The sequence below is a fragment of the Echinops telfairi genome, unplaced genomic scaffold, assembly GCF_000313985.2.
Source record: "Echinops telfairi isolate 266 unplaced genomic scaffold, ASM31398v2 ScPeMD7_7409;HRSCAF=8447, whole genome shotgun sequence".
NCBI lineage: Eukaryota > Metazoa > Chordata > Mammalia > Afrosoricida > Tenrecidae > Echinops > Echinops telfairi.
Genome location: NW_022111309.1, coordinates 4229403 through 4245693, shown reverse-complemented (window position 1 = coordinate 4245693; position 16291 = coordinate 4229403). Strand labels below are relative to the sequence as shown.

Below are 16291 nucleotides of genomic sequence, written 5' to 3'. Positions count from 1 at the left end.
TTCAAGACATTTACTGCTGTACTTCAGTCTGTGCCACCGTCATCTCTTCCCTGTTTCTGACTTATATCTCCTAGCAGTAAGGACTTGGACAGTCTGAATCCTGGGATGTCCTCTTCTAGTCTAACTACAACCCTCTGGATTGCAGAAGTCCTATTTCTTCTAAATGGCGTACATCTCTGTTTCTTCTAAATGGCATACATCTCTATGTCGTGAGCACTGCTTCTCATGATCTCACCTTGAGCAAGAGTTTTCTCCGCTTTACAAATGAATACACAAATGTCATCTCTCCTGAAAAACACAGCTACAATGCTACCCACATCATTAAAAATCCCCTGGTCCTCAAAATCAAAAGCAAACTATCTCCCTGGAAACGCAAAGATCTATTTATACTTTTGTTACATAAGCTTGCTTTAAACTACCTATTGCTTTGTTTTAAATTGGTACAATACAACAGCTTTGTGTTGAAAGTTGAGACAATACCGAGGCATACATTTTGAAACAGAAGTCTCTATGTCCCTTCTTAGGTCTATTCCTTTATTCCAAGGAAAACAATGGTCAAACTTTTCTCATACTGAAAATATATTTTTCAGTTATATACCTTTTTATTTTGTTTTTTTAAATTAATTTTACTTTACTGAATGTTTAATTACTTTTACCTTACTGAAGGCAGCCAATATTGTTACCTTTTATAGAATGCAGTGTCCATAAAATAATCAAAATGTCTTAGATATTGATGGTGTCTAGCTGGTTTATAAAATGGAAGAAAAAGCCCTAATGATATGCTACTAGAATTGTAAAGAGATTTCTTATTGAGCAGTGTTTAAACTGTAATACAATCTATGATATATAATCAAAAGTCAGCACTTAAGCATGGATTTCTATAAATTTTTGTTATGCCCTAGCAACACCCCATAGCATGGCAATTTGTTATTGAGCTGATTTATAACAACTATACCCATCTCCCTTTTTAAGAAACCATTTAATTTTATTAAAGTATATGCATAATGTTTCTGTCCTTGACCTTCTTATAGATATTACTGAAAAATCAAGCTAAAAACTCTGCAAGATCTCATAAATTACCTCACTCCTAAAGCTTACATCATCCTGCCTCTTCCTTGACAACTGTATTAATTTTATGGAGTCCCTTAGCGTCATCCTCGGCCATTTATTATCCCTGGTCTAAAACACAGTCCTATATAGGCATTTGCCAAATTGCCCTTTTAACCATCTCCAAATGATGATTTGACCTTGTGTGATTCTGTGTTCTATCCCGGGCTCTTCCATGATGCACTTGTTCTCCTGTAGTCCATTGTTCCTTCTCATGGGGACCATATAGGAATCCCTAGTCCCACACCAGAAACAAAGACTAATATAATCACTATTCACTCATCAGCTAGAATCACACAATTCTACTAAGTTAGCCAACAGATCATTCTGCTTCTCCTTCCTTCCTCTTCTGTGCTGCCGACTGTATTCATAGAGCCATAGCTAGCTTATTTTACCCCTAACGTCATAAACTATTTCCCATCCCAATCATAACCTTGCCTTCTTCACACCTCCTCCTCAAGATCCATCCTTCCTTAAGATCCATCCCTGCACCTTTCTCCTTCATGATAAAGCCGACAATTTAAAAATAAGTGTTTGATGTGATACATGTGGTTCTCATTGAATCTCTGTGAATCTGGATATTATTTTATTAAAATAAAAAGACAACTGTGGGTAGAGCAACTTTCTTAGGTTCCACTATGAACAGTATCAGCCTACCTTCCCTTGCTCATTTACTCCATAAATATTTACTCAGTGGCAAACACGTTTTACTCAGCTCCCTGTGCCTAAATTCAGGATCACGTTAGGAAAAGGAAGACCAGACTACATATTTTATGGCTAAACACTTAATATCTGTTATGCTTGTGTCAAAGAACTGAGAGATCATAAAGGAAACAGGAGCTGGCAAAGAGATGCTACTAACCACTAGAGGCAGCTACCCCTCATTGGGCTGAGGCATAAAGAAAGGAGGCTGATGGGGTCATCACACAGAAACAGAGGAGATCTCTCTCTAAAGAGCTGTGATGCAGCTTCCTGAGAGGGTGGTGTTTCCTAGGACTGCTTGTACCCTCAGGTAAGGCTGGTTAAGGGGAGAGCAGAAAATAGCTGGGAAATGTATCATTCCGTATTTCCAAGAGGGTGTAGGTGATGATCACACAGACAGCTCTTCACACTTACATCTTCAAGTATATTCCATGTAAAGAAAGCATGCACACATAGATACATACACACACACACACACACTGCAAAATAACTAATCACCTATTTAAGCCTAGATGAGGAAGATTTGCAAGCTGATCTCAAAAAAGGATTACTTTTTTATCACTCTAAGTCTCATAGAAACTCTTAAATTAAGAAATACTGCCATCAGTACATTAAATATCTACGGAAATTAACTAAACCACTTAGCTCTGAAAATATCACTTCATAATATTTTAAATAAAAGTAATATTCTGCCATTTTCCCTTTCCAAATATATAGGGAGAAAACCTTCTAAAAGAAATCATAATAATCAACTTAAAGTCCCTGAGTGGTACACAATGGATAGATTCGAGGTTGAAATCCCTACAAGAGACACCTCAAAAGACAGACCTAGTTATTTAGTTCCCAAATATTATAGCCATTGAAAAGTCTATGGAGCATAGTTCTACTGTGATACACATAGTATTATGGTGAACCAGTTAATTGGATGGCAATTAGTTCATAATAAGCTTTCATTCGTATGATTTAGGGAATGTTTTATCCAATAGTACACTTCACAAATATTAGTAATTAAAGAGTTCTAGTTCTATAATCTGCCATTCCTGTTAGATATCATATGGTGTTTCCTACTTTCTCATATTTACAAGTGCAAAGACAAAGGAAAACAGTCCTTTAGACAGACTCAACATTCACACTGGTGAATGGCAGGAAGCAGGTGGCAGATGTTCAGGTATAGAGATAGTTCAAAGAACTAGTTTCGTTTATGTTCTTTATAAATCATGCTTCCAAGTTAAAACAAAATAAAAGTTGAACAAGATTCTTCTCCTTAACCTTGCTCCACCACCCTTCAAAATGGCATTGTGTGTATCCATTTTCATAATTAAAAAAAAATCCAACTTCAGAAGCAAAACCAATTTTATTATGATGTAATACTCAGGAAGGAAAAAAAAATTAAATTGACCCTGTTTCAGAAATGAAAAACTAAGGCAAAGGTATGATAAAAATTTTTGATTGCTTTAAAATTAATTTGGAAAGATAAAAGCACCTGACACAGCAGGTGGGACTGGAGTGAGTTGCCAAAATGATAAACTTGATAGCAATGTAAGGTGTTAAGCATTGCGACATTTATTCACTTTTTGACAAATTTAGACGCAGGCTGATCCCATGCTTTAAGTTCCTTCAAACTGACCCTCAATCGATGGCGAGCCCAAACTTACTGAAACAAACTGCGCTGGGTATGATGCCATACCTTTGCTCCGCTGTGGAGCAACTATTGTACTTCATCAGACTCTCATTGGATAAGGTTCAGAAGTAGATCACTTGGCTTTCTTCCTAGTCGACCTTAGTCTAGTCATGGCCTCGTTAATGAAAGCATATGGGTTTTTATTTCTTCAGAGGGGACTATGTTGGGGGATTCGGTATTTGGGGGGAACGGTAGCATACCGTAAGTGTAGCTCAGATTCCTTTCCCACCCCACAGGCTCTGGAGACTTGTAGTGCTGTGATGCTGAACGGGCTTCAGGGCTTTGAGACTAACTCAGTGTGCTGTATCATATTTTTCTAACCAGAGGTTGCTTCCCTTTGATGTAGGACATACTAGATTAGGGACCACAGAGAGGGTGCCAAACAGACATCGTTCCATAGGCTTCCTACCTACCTAGCAGAAGTACTTGGGGATTTTTCCAATGCTCTTTTGTGAAATAACATAAAGTAGCTTTTACACAAATCAGCTCAGATTCTGTATGCCTTGAATAACCATCAGAGGGTTGGTTCAGGCAGAAACGATGGACCTCCTGGGACTGGGATTGGAGGGAACCAGGGATTGTGGTTCCTGTAGTCCCTGGGTGGACAGAGAGTCAGATTGGCCTAGGGAGATCTGTATGGTGAGGAGCAAAGGGTTCGGAGGGCACAAGAGTGAGCTCCATGAAGTTGAGTAACCAAAACCCTTTCTTCCCCTTAACCAACCCGGGCAATGTAGAGGGTCCAACAGCGTTTGGAAAGCCCCACGTGAACTGGAGCCCGACACTGCCTGGGGGTTGTGCTGCCCTCCTCCACAAATTTCAATTCGTGCTCAACTTTTTTCCACCCCTCTCTCCTCGTGCCAGTTTTCCCAATGTTTCTCGACATCACATTAACTCTCCTCCCAGTACAATAATCGACTCCAATCTGCCATTATCACGGAAATAGAAGAGGTAAAGTGCTTGTAATAGGATCCAAATCAAATCACTTTCACTTCAGTCGGCTTTTGCTGTGAAGTAAAGGATTCCCCAGGGAGCTTCAATACAGAGAAACACCTGCAGACACAGGCTGAGGCCTGCAGAGTAGATAGAACACGACAGGCCCTGCTGGCCTGTAGTGTCTCTTTATTTACAAGCTGGTCACCTCCAGAGTAATGACCTCAGGCAGGCTTTGATAAACTTGTGACTAGAAGGCCCATCCTGGAGCATCACAAGGGTTGACAACTCACAGCATCAGGGCGACTAAAATATTTGCCTCAGTGGGTTTGGTTTTGTGTGAATTACTGTTGGTTCTTTGAGCAGAACACTGCGAGCTGCATGTATGTGTTGTTATATTGTGAAATAAGACTGTTTAAAACAAATGGAATCCAATGTAATTCAGACTTGGAAAGGGGGTGAGAGAGTAAAATCCAATCATTCCTTTTCTCTCAGTATTTCAGATACGACAAGTGTAGTCCAACCTACTGAATTTCAGAGAGAGTGGTAGATTAAACTTCTTCAGACTGGAGTCCTTTTTGTGTAGGAGTCCTTGGGCTGTCATCTATTTTGTTGACTTCTGTGTGTCTCTAGCTGAAAAATGGTATTGCATACATCTGTCACTGGTCCATGACATCTCGGTCAGACATGGGGATTGACTTAGATTTGGCAGGAAGATCTCATGGTTGATAGTTACACTGTACCAGACTGAAGATTTCAGCTACCTAGATGAATTGATAGCTTCAATAAGCAAGCTAGCAGATAGCCAAAAAGAGCGCTGTCTTTATTTCCTAGACCTATTAAGAATCATGGCAGATATTTGCAAGACAAATGGGATAAAAAAAAAATGCCCAAAGGAGTCTCCTTTGGTGTTCTATCACAAGGTTTCTGTCAATCTCCAAAATGAGACAAAAAGTATCAACTCTGAGGAAGCCAGTGAAAGAAGCTCCATTTGCATTAAAGTTTCACCCCTTAGGAGCCATGTGACTTTAGACAAATTACTTACCCTCTCTGAACCTTAATTTCCTCACCAATGAAACCCTTCTACATTCACCAGCATGAACATTTCACAAAGTCTAATATTTGAAAGATTCTATATTCTTTAGATCATTATACTGATACAAGAAATTATTAGTTTTCTGTATTAGTCCGGGTACTTTAGAGAAACAAATCCACAGAAACTCATGTATAAGAGAGAGTTTTATATAAAGGTTAAGTGCGCATCAAGAAAACATCCCAACCCAGTGCTGCCCAAGCCCACAAGTCCAACATTAACCCATTGACCCATATGGCCAACATCAATCCTCACAGTCCTCCTCCATCTCACAAAACAGATGCAATGATGCTGACTGCAGGAGGAAAGGCAAGTCAGTGAGTGTGCAAGCATATCATCACTGGCAGGGCTCTCCACACCGGTGCCCCAGCACCCAGGGCTGCATCAGGGTAGGTCCATGTGACTACTCCTCAGGGATGTCTTGCAGGAAGTGAGCCTTGCCAGCTAAAGCAGGGAACTGCTAAGGCAACTGCACTGTGGTCTGACCATCACAAAGCAAGTGATCCGAGAACTAGAAAGGTGAGGCTCACCGAGCCATTTAACCCTCTGTCCTTCAATTAACCTCACATGTGTTTATCGGTCAGGTTGGCACAATAAATTAACTCATTTTGTAACAGTGCTGTGATCAAATTGTAAGAGGATACAACAGTGCTTTGTTTCTAGAAGTCAATAGAGAAGAACAAGAAAGACCTTTGTCAAGTTGAAATATGGAACATTTCTCAGCATTTGTTCTTCTACCATAATTAGGTTGCTCAGAAAGCGACGTATAACAAAAACCACGGTCTCACTGAGAGGACAGCATGCATATAGGGTTAATGTTAATGGAACCTGGAACCACTGTGTGGTGTTCTGGGGCTCACTCTTGGTGCTTAGGTGAACCAGCACTGTGCAACTGGAGAGAACACAGGATGAATATATCAAGTTCCAAGTTGTGACTCTGAAAAGTGATTCAGGAGTCTGTGAGAAGAGAAGAGAAGTTTCTGAGGAGGAACACACCTCCATCCAAGCACTAGAGGTAGACAAGAAGCTCTTTCTGTGACTCAACCGCCTCTCCCCCCCCACCCCCCCTCTCCAGCCCCACTCCCGACTGAGTATATGGACGAGACTAATGCTGATTCGTTTGGTGACAACCATCAATCAGATTCAAGTTACTGTTCACAGAGACTATGAGCGTAGCGTGTGTGTGGGGGGTCATGCTGGAGTCTCAGCTACTCCTTGCCTGACTAAGCAAGTATTTTAACTTGGGGACCTTTTGTGTACCTGTGTTGAGCAACTTTGGCAAAGTATGCTTTCTTGTGAATTCTGCATTTGGCTTGCTTCCGCTTGATCTCCATTTCTTGGGCCTTGAGCTGCAACCTCTCCCTTGACCAGATTCACCAGCTTCTGCAGCCTTGCGAACTAAGAGGCTTCTCCAAACTGACTTCTGAACTTTGAGAAATCCTGGTGCCATTTTCTTTTTCACACCGTCCATTTTTCAAATGAGTTGCTAAGCATAAGAATGGGTCAATATGCTGGAATGATAGAGCCCTGCAGGGTACCAGGTGAGGACCATAGTACAATTAGGATTGTACCTTACCCAGAGATAACAAGGAATATCTCAGAGAAGGTGTGATTCTGGAGTGCAGATGGGCAGACAGAGGAGGAAAGGAGATGTGGCAAAGAATGTTCTAGGCCAAAAAAAACTGCTCATGGAAGGTTATCGAGGCACAGGAGTGCTTGTAGCAAGCACCTCTTCTGTGTATGTCAGCTCATGACAAAGTCCTCCCCTTTGGGAATACACATGTTCTTTGAAAAAAGCTGGCTTTACTTTCTAGTTTATAAACGTTCAAACTCTGGGGATCCAGTACTGGAGCACAGCGAAGACAAGCACAGTAAATGATTACCAGGAATAGCAGGGCTGGGGTGAACTGCCCTGTATTCCAGATATGCCATCTTTCCCTCCAGGGGCTCCATCTTCTCTTTAGTCATCACTGCCATTTATTGAACATTTAATATGAGCCAGGTGTTGTTATCCCTTTATTATAGAAAAATAAGCCAATGCTCAAGCACTTGGTTGAAACTATAGATGAAAGTGGTGAAGTCAATAAAACCCATAGCTCTCTGTCCAGGTTTCCTACAACATTAGCCATATCCCTTTGGCTCCTTTCCTATGTTACATTTCTTGAATATTTCCACATCCAGCCTCCAAAATGATAAAGACAAACAGAAGAGAAAATTGAAGTGACTGTTCCTACACCCTCTTCTTGTTGATGCTTTCTTTCACTCCCAACTTGTCCAGTGGCAATATTGCCTTGCAAAGAAAGCTCGCTGCCCTACGATACACACACATAAAAATTGACTTTCATTTACCAGCTGGGAAACTTTGTCTCTAGTACCCTGACATTAGGGATGCCAATGCATGCTGGCACACTTAATCTTCTGAAAAATTAACATATGGAAGAAATCTGTTGGATTACATGATGTACATTGTTTCTGAAACCCGTTTAATGTCAGGTCCCCTGTGTGCTTACTGACCTCATGGGGAACTGGAGTCGGAGGAATACAACCTGAAGAACACTAATCTCTGCCATGACTCCTTCTCCTGCAGCATTACCGTGACCACCTGGGATTGTTCCTACTTCATTTCTAATTATTCAACAACAGCAACAACAAATACCTACTTGCCGTCAAGTGTGTGTGAGAGTAGCACTGTGCTTGACTGGGTTGGCAATGGTCATTTTCAGAAGCAGAGTGCCACGCTTTCTTCTGAAGAAATTCTGAGTGGGCTTGAAGCTCGAATGCTCCAATTAGCCCCCAAGAAAGCTACATGTTTGCACTCTGCCTTTTGACTAAGTGATCCTTTTCCCCACCTCCCTTGTAGGGCAAAAATGATGAGGGAAGCCTGAATATTTTTCTGAAATACACATTTCCTTTGGAACATTTACTTCAGTTAGAGTACTCCTTTAAATCTCTGAAGAGCCATTACAGGTATAATCTAAATGAAAAACAAACAAAAAAAACCAGATGACAAGGTCTACCTATAACCTCCTCCCTGCGCGGTGGGCAGTGAAGTGGGTGAGGGAGACGTTAGATGGTGTAAGATATGATATAATAATAATACTTTATAAATTATCAAGGGTTCAGTGGGAGGGGGGAGCGGGGAAGGAGGGGAAAACTGAGGAGCTGACACCAAGGGCTCAAGTAGAAAGCAGGTGTTTTGAGACTGATGATGGCAACATATGTACGCATGTGCTGGACACAAATGATGTATGTACGGATTGTGAAAAGGAGTTGTATGAGCCCCTAATAAAATGATTTAAAAAAAAGAAAACGAAAAACAAGGAAAAAATAAAAAGAAGAGGAAAGAAGGGCCCACGAAAGTAGAGACTTTTCTTCATCATACTTATTAATTTTTTTTGAAGGACATAGGACTTTGGAATGTATGGCACCGCTGGGTGATCGTGAATCTCTCAACCTACTGCTAGTAGCTCAGCACATTAACTATCTGTGCCACCTGGGGACCCCGACATTATATTAGCATTGCTTAATTGACATTTATGTTAAAAATACAGTCATTAACATCTCAAAGGTAACGTGGCCAGGACTTTTACTTATACTTGTAAATGCCTTCTTCACTTAGTTGTAAGGATCAAACTAGTATTCCTTTATAAACGTAATCAGTATAAAACATGGTACCCTCTCCTGCCCTCTTCTTCCCTCTCCCCTCCTCCCTCCTCCCTCTCTTTCTTCTCTTCTCCTCTCACTTCCTCCTATCTTTCTAACTTTCCTTTAACTGATTCTAATTGTTTTACACAGTTTTTTAATTTTGAAAATAACCTGCCCACCATTGTATAAACTTTTATTTGTTTTTGTTTGAGATGAACCTTTTTGTCACTAGACTTCGAGACAATATAACTGAGGTGGTTAGTTTATTTTGCCAACCTGGCCGATAAACACAGGTGGGGTTAATTGAAGGGCGGAGGGATAAAGGCTCCGTGAGCCTCGCCTTTCTTAGTCTCGGGTCTCTTGTTTGTGAAGGTCGGACCAGGCTGCAGCGCTGTCGTACCCAGCTCCCTGCTTTATCTGTCAAGGCTGACTTCCTGCAAGACATCCCTGAGGAGAAGCCGCATTATAAGGTAACCAGATTTAAAGCGGGACACCATTGACCGGGGGGAGGGGCGGGGAGCAGGGTGGGGGGTGGTTCTTGATTAAAAATTTGGTCTATATGGACCAAATAGACTGTTCCCTAGCTTGTGCATTCTTTCCAAAAATCGGGACCTTTTTAAAACGCCAGAAATGGGGACTGTCCCGCCAAAAGCGGGACGTCTGGTCACCTTATGGACCTACCCTAATGCAGCCCTGGGGGCTGGAGCAGCGGTGTGGAGACCCCTGCTAGCTCTGAGATGCTTACACGCTCACTGACTTGGCTTTCCTCCTGCATTCGGCATCATTGCGTCTGTTTTGTGAGATGGAGGAGGACTTTGTGGATTGGTGTTGGATATATGGGTTAATGGGGTAATGTTGGACTTGTGGCTTGGGCAGCACTGGGTTGGGATGTTTTCTTGATGTGCACTTACCATTTATGTAACACTCTCTTATATATGAGTTTCTGTGAATTTATTTCTCTATAAAGTACCTAGACTAACACAATAATCTTTCCACTTCCTTTCTCTGTCCCTCTCTTTGTAAGCACTCAAACCATGATTTACGTTTGAAGGATAAGGAATCTGGAGGCATTTTTCTTAAAGAAGCATGCTATATATATTTACATAACCCATCCCATGAAATGAAATCAACAAGATTCTATTAAACCTTTCACATGTGTTGTTTTTAAAAGCAAGTTATATGGGTGAACCGTCATTACATAACTAGTGTTTGTTGAGGATAAGAACCACGTAGGACATTTCTTTGTGTTTTCCCCTCTTCAAGTGTCTTAGTTGCTAATCCAGAGAAAGGTCAGCAGTTCTAATGATGCAGCTGGCCACGTCTCTAACTATTTAACTTTGTCCTACAAGGCTGTTCTGAGTTAGAATAATGACTTGAAGGTGGTAGGTACCCACTGCAGAGCTGGGAACTAAATAAGCATTAAGCAAACAAATAATTTAAACTAAACAGAGAAGTAAAGCAAATTTTAAAGTGATGGCTGATAGGCAAAATTCTACCTTTTGATTCTAGAAGAAAAAAGATTTCTGTGATTTGTATTACATTACATACTATGTAGGAAAGAGCTTCTATAAAGGAATATAAGCCCCACTCTTTTAATATTGCTGTAGAAATTGACTAAAATGATAATTAAGGAACAGTTAACACTAGTATGTCACAAATATTTTGCCAAGTGCTTGAGAGGAATCAATTCAATCAGATTAGACATATGAGTACGATTTGGAATCCACCATGGTGCGTTTATATACATCAGGGATGTCAAACTGGTGGCCAGCGGGCCACGTGTGGCCCCTGAGGTAATTTTTTTGTGGCTCATGATGCTCTGAAATAAAATGAAAATAGAAAAAACTGTTATGAAGAAAATGGCGCTTAGAGGAGATTGAGTCAGTACCGTACATCCAATTCCCTTGTTACATTTTATTTCAGAGCATCGTGGGCCACCAAAAATTACCTCAGGGCCGCATGCGGCCCACAGGCCACCAGTTCGACACCCCTGCTATATGTCATGCTGTTGTTAAGTGCCATTGAGTCGTTCCATATCATGGCGACCTCATATGTAACACAATGAAGTATGGCCTCGCCCTGTTCCATCCTTCCTTAATAGGTCTGTCTTGATCTATTGCATACCTTTGCTTCTGCTACTTTGACTTTCAAAGAGAAAATGTGTAGACACGCCTCTGTAGAATTATACTGGCTCAGAATGTTTCATTCATTGGGAAAATGTAAATAACATCCGGATAGCTCTGGCTAGCCACATATTCTTTTCCATAGAAGTATTGGTATTAATACCACAATTTGATGTGGCTGTTGCTGTGGTCAGTTAACACTGAGTTGATGCCAATTCGTGATGGCTTCCTTGTGTGCCGAGGGGAACTATCTCCAGGGTTTCAACACCGTGTTCGTTTGGAATTAGATAACCAGCCTTGTCTTCTGAAATGCCTCTTGGTGGGGTCAAACTGCCAATAGTAGCCCATTAGAAATCAATCGCCCAATCATTTGTGTCACCCAGGGCCTTCATGAATTTCTAAGCCTAAGAGAAAAAAAGCTATTATATTTGAACTTGATGTTGTGCCTTTCTTTGGAGGGAGATAGGCATCTCAGACATCTAGGTGTCCTGTGTCAAGGGCCAATCCATGTTTTCCTTTTTGAGACACTTAAGTGTGGAATATGAGAAGTACAAAAATATCTCCCAATCGCACTGAAATTATAATTGTTATTTCCCTGTACTTTAAAAATATTTGGGTAGAGAGCTTATTATCTGACTTAAATATGCTACTGGCTGAGGAGATATTTTGTATTATGTTCAATAATAGCCAGATGGAACTCTTAAAAAAATATCATTATGTCTGTAAAAAATGAATTATACCTATTCTCTATCATATTTCTAAGGAAACAATTACATATTGTGGATCTTTTATGGATAAACAGAAACACTCTCCCACATTGCAATACCCACTGTAGCATTTATAGCATTAGAAAATTGGAGTGGCGGTGCGGATTTTTGACTAATTAGGTTTCTTGGATAATAAGAGCTTTTTAATAAGGTACATATCATTTACAATATTGCTAATGAAATGTGAAAGCGATTCAGTACTCAGTAAGATAATGGCTAACTTGTTTTAATTGTGGACATTTTTCTGGCCTTCAATGACACAGTCATTATTTCACAGTCACCACTTATCGTGAAATCCAAGAGGATTAATGGTTTCACTTATACTGGCGAAAATGTTTAAGCTGTCCCGATTATCAGTGCAGTTGGAAAGAATAATGGTTATTTGTCATCTCGTTTAGCAAGAGAATGAATCGTCCCCCAGATAGGGATGCCATTAACCCTTTGAGGACAGGGTGATGGAGTTTTCCCGCTGAGCTGGAGAACGTCAAGAGTCAGGAGCGTGTGTAGGTGGCTTTCTCAGACATGACCGCCTCCAAGAATCACAGCCTCTCCTGGCGAAACGGAAGACAGTTTAACTACACCTTCCGTCACTACACCTTCCGTCACGAGGCTGGATGGAAGGTGTAGTTAAACATTTTGCACACCTGAAATGAAAACTAGATCATGACGGACCTCTTTTTGTGATCAAGGAAGTGCTCAAGGAAAATTGAGGCATCAGGAAAAGGAAAAAAGAATAAAAGTACATCTCTGTAAATCCTCCTTACCGCCTCTGTTTAAAAAAAAAAATAATAAAGATGAGGGAAGAAATCTGGATTGCTCAAATCAGTCCCTTGTGGGTTCTCACATTTATCTCTAAATTAATTCAAATTCAAATCTTTTATCTTAATGTATTCCATTCTTCTTTCAAAAAGTCTCATCATACCTATTTGACTTACTCCTGAGCAAATACTAGTTATGTGAATTTTACCTATATCTAAAAGATAAAAATCATACTCATAAAAAATGAAGACTGATAAGACTACTAGTGGTCCATGCCAAAACCTAAGTCTTGGGTATAGAAAAAATATCACTGTGAAAATGGGCTTCTACTATATTATGTTTAATATTCCAGCTCTGGTAAATTAGATATAGATAGTCATGGTATATATACGAGCATGTACCCCCTGACCCTCCCCAAAAGGAAAGCAGAGCTTTCATAGTATGCATTTTTCCATCTGGTGAGCATGGAGCAACTTGAGTTCATGCACCAAGTGGCATCACCTGGAAAGGTTCTCTTTGTTCACAGTGAATGTTTTTGTGAAAGCAATTTCGCTTGAACCTCGTTTTGTGATGGCCTGTTTAGGAGAACAGAGTGCAGCTGTGAAATTTTGTTTCCTGCTTGGGAAAAAATGCTGCAGAAACGGTTGTGATGTTGAACACAATTTACAAGGACAGGGCTATGGCAAAAACTCAAGTGTATGAGTTGTTTTCTCATTTCCGAAAAGGTGAAATGTCACTTGATGACAAACCTCAGTTTGGACATCAGACAACTTCCCCAATGGATGATAATATCAACTCATAATGCATTTAGAGCTCATTCCACCAGGTCAGACTGCTAATCAAGCTTTCTATTTAGATGCTCTGCAAAGATTGTGTAACAGTGTGGGATAAAAAAAGGCCTGATTTGTGGCAGACAGGGTAGTCATTTTGCCACCACAAATGCACCTGGGCCCATCTCAGTTTTCCAGTTTGGGGCAGAAAACAGCCTGTCCCTCTTGCCCCACAGACCCGACTCACTCACCTGACCTCACTCCATGTGACTTCTTTTTGTTTCTGCAAATGAAGAGGGACATGAAATGACAGCAATTTGCTGGTGTAGAATTTCTCACATAGAAGAAATTAAGAAAAAAATGAGGGAATTTGAAACACATTTCCAAGAATGGAATCGCAGATTTGACAAATGTATTAAGTGTAAATGGAGAGTACTTTGAAGCTGATAAGGTTCTTTTGTTAATAAATAAATTAAAAACATTGGGGAAAAATTCCATTTTGGGGGGTACTCCCGTGTGTGTGTGTGTGTGTGTGTGTGTGTGTGTGTGTGTGTGTGTGTTCTGTTTAAAAAATCAGTGATTGTCTTCAGTAAAAGGAAATGACTATGTCCCCTTCCGGAGAATGGCATTGGCTGAAGTTCACTACGATTCTTCTCTCATGAGCTCATCTCTCAGTATCACTAACAGGGTTAAGGGCCTTGCCTTGCTGCCCGTCCTCTGTCTTGTGTCTGAGATACAGCATGGCTCTAATTCAGAGTGTGCTTATGAAGTTTATATGCTTTCCACTAGGGCATTTGGAGCCAACTTGGGGGAGAGGACAAGAGGGGAGAAGGCAACAGAAATAAAAGGAGACAAGTGTTATCTTGTTACAGAGAAAACCGTGTCCTGTCTCCTCCAGGGAAGTGGGTACAGCCCACCCCTGTCTCGCATGTGAGAGCCAGTCTGCAGTCTGCCCAGCACCTAGGCAATGAGAAGTCTTATTTCCTGGAGACACTGAGTTCTGGGAGCTTATATTTCTCTCAAAGGAGAAATTTCATTTCAAGAAGAGACCATCATCTCTTTCAATCGAGACCTTACACACAAATCATTCCCCTGATAAAAGCTATCCCTCTGCCCCCAATATATTCATGAAAAAGTTTCATGATGCATCTGGAAGTAAAGTGTCAGTACTTGAAATGTGAGTAGAAATTACATTATTCTACATTATTGGAGAAAAATTGCCTACTCAGGTGCCTTCCATACTTGGGCTCGGGCTGGTAAGTACAGGGAGGCTTCTAGCATCATAATTATCATTATTTGTAATCTATTGCCAAGCTGAAATTTGTTCAAGATGGTAAACAAGACAATTTCTACAGGACTCCCATGAGGTGTTGCGATACTGCACACACCAGTCGCTTTAGATGTAAGCGGTCAGAGCAAACAGCTGTTACTACCTACCCTGTTTTCCCCAAAGTAAGACATCCCCTGACAATAAGACCTACTTACAGTTTTGCCTCTCACTGAAATATAAGGCATCCCCCTGAAAATAAGACCTCCCCAAAAATAAGGCCCCCCGAAGCTACTTTAACTCTGGACTCTGCACCGTAGCAGCAGGTGCCGCCACGCACACAGCTCACTGTTGGCCGCAGCAAAGCCAGAGCAGACAGCAAGTGTGAGGTCTCTTTTAATAAAACAATAAACAAATGTGTACCATACTCTTCTTCATGGAAAAAATAAGACATTCCCCTGAAAATAAGACCTAGCGCATCTTTGGGAGCAAAAATTAATATAAGACACTGTCTTATTTTCGGGTAAACAGGGTAGATGGATAGGACCAGGGGCTAGTAGGCCAGGGGGAATAAATAAAACAGGGAGAGAAAGCCTGGAAGAGCTAAGAAAAGACACGATGACAGGAAAATCAACACAAAATGCTAAATGATAAAAGGACTATGATACCGACACAGAGCTGCAAAAGTCGCTGAAAAAAATTCCAGAGGGAATTTAGTGAGCAGATCCAAATTTGAGCTTTTGAGATACACAGTGAGATTACGGTCCACCCTGCAGATGGGAGCCTTTGTTTCCAAACACTGCTTCTGACTCCCCTCACTTTATTTGGTGTAAAGTGATTCTTGTAGAAAATGAGACCGAGTACAAGGTTGATGATTGCCTAGTGAGACAGTACAAGCAAAATAACCTATAAGAAATCCATTCCTCATTTTCCCCTCCCTCCCCGCTCCCCCCTCCCTCATGAGCCCTTGATAATTTATAAATTATTTTGTCATATCTTGCCCTGTTTGACGGCTCCCTTCACCCACTTTTCGGTTGTCTGTCCCCCAGAGAGGAGGTCACATATAGTTCCTTGTGATGCCGGGGGCTTAAGTGGAGAGGAAATGTTTTGAGAATGATGAGGGTGATGAATGTACAAATGCGCCTTACACAATTGATGTATGTATGGATTGTGATAAGAGTTGTATGAGCCCCTAATAAAATGATTTAAAAAAAAGAGAGAAGATGGCAATCTAAGGATCTCACAGATAAGTGTTTAGTTCCAACTGTCATAGGTACTGACCAGGAGAAATAGGGAGTCTGAAGCGAGAATATTTTACAGAGAATTGACTAGGCCGGGGAAGTCAGAGAAGGCTTCCCTGAGTGTGTTAGACAGGGTTCTCTAGAGAGATAAAACCAAATTCCTGATAATATAATATATTTATTTATAAAGATAATTAGATATATAA

At 40.8% G+C, this 16291-nt stretch overlaps 1 pseudogene; it reads right to left on the bottom strand.

The window, feature by feature from the left end:
- LOC101656509 overlaps positions 1–6847 on the bottom strand; it is a 23032-nt pseudogene extending 16185 nt beyond the window's left edge.
- Between the last annotated feature and the right edge of the window lie 9444 nt (positions 6848–16291).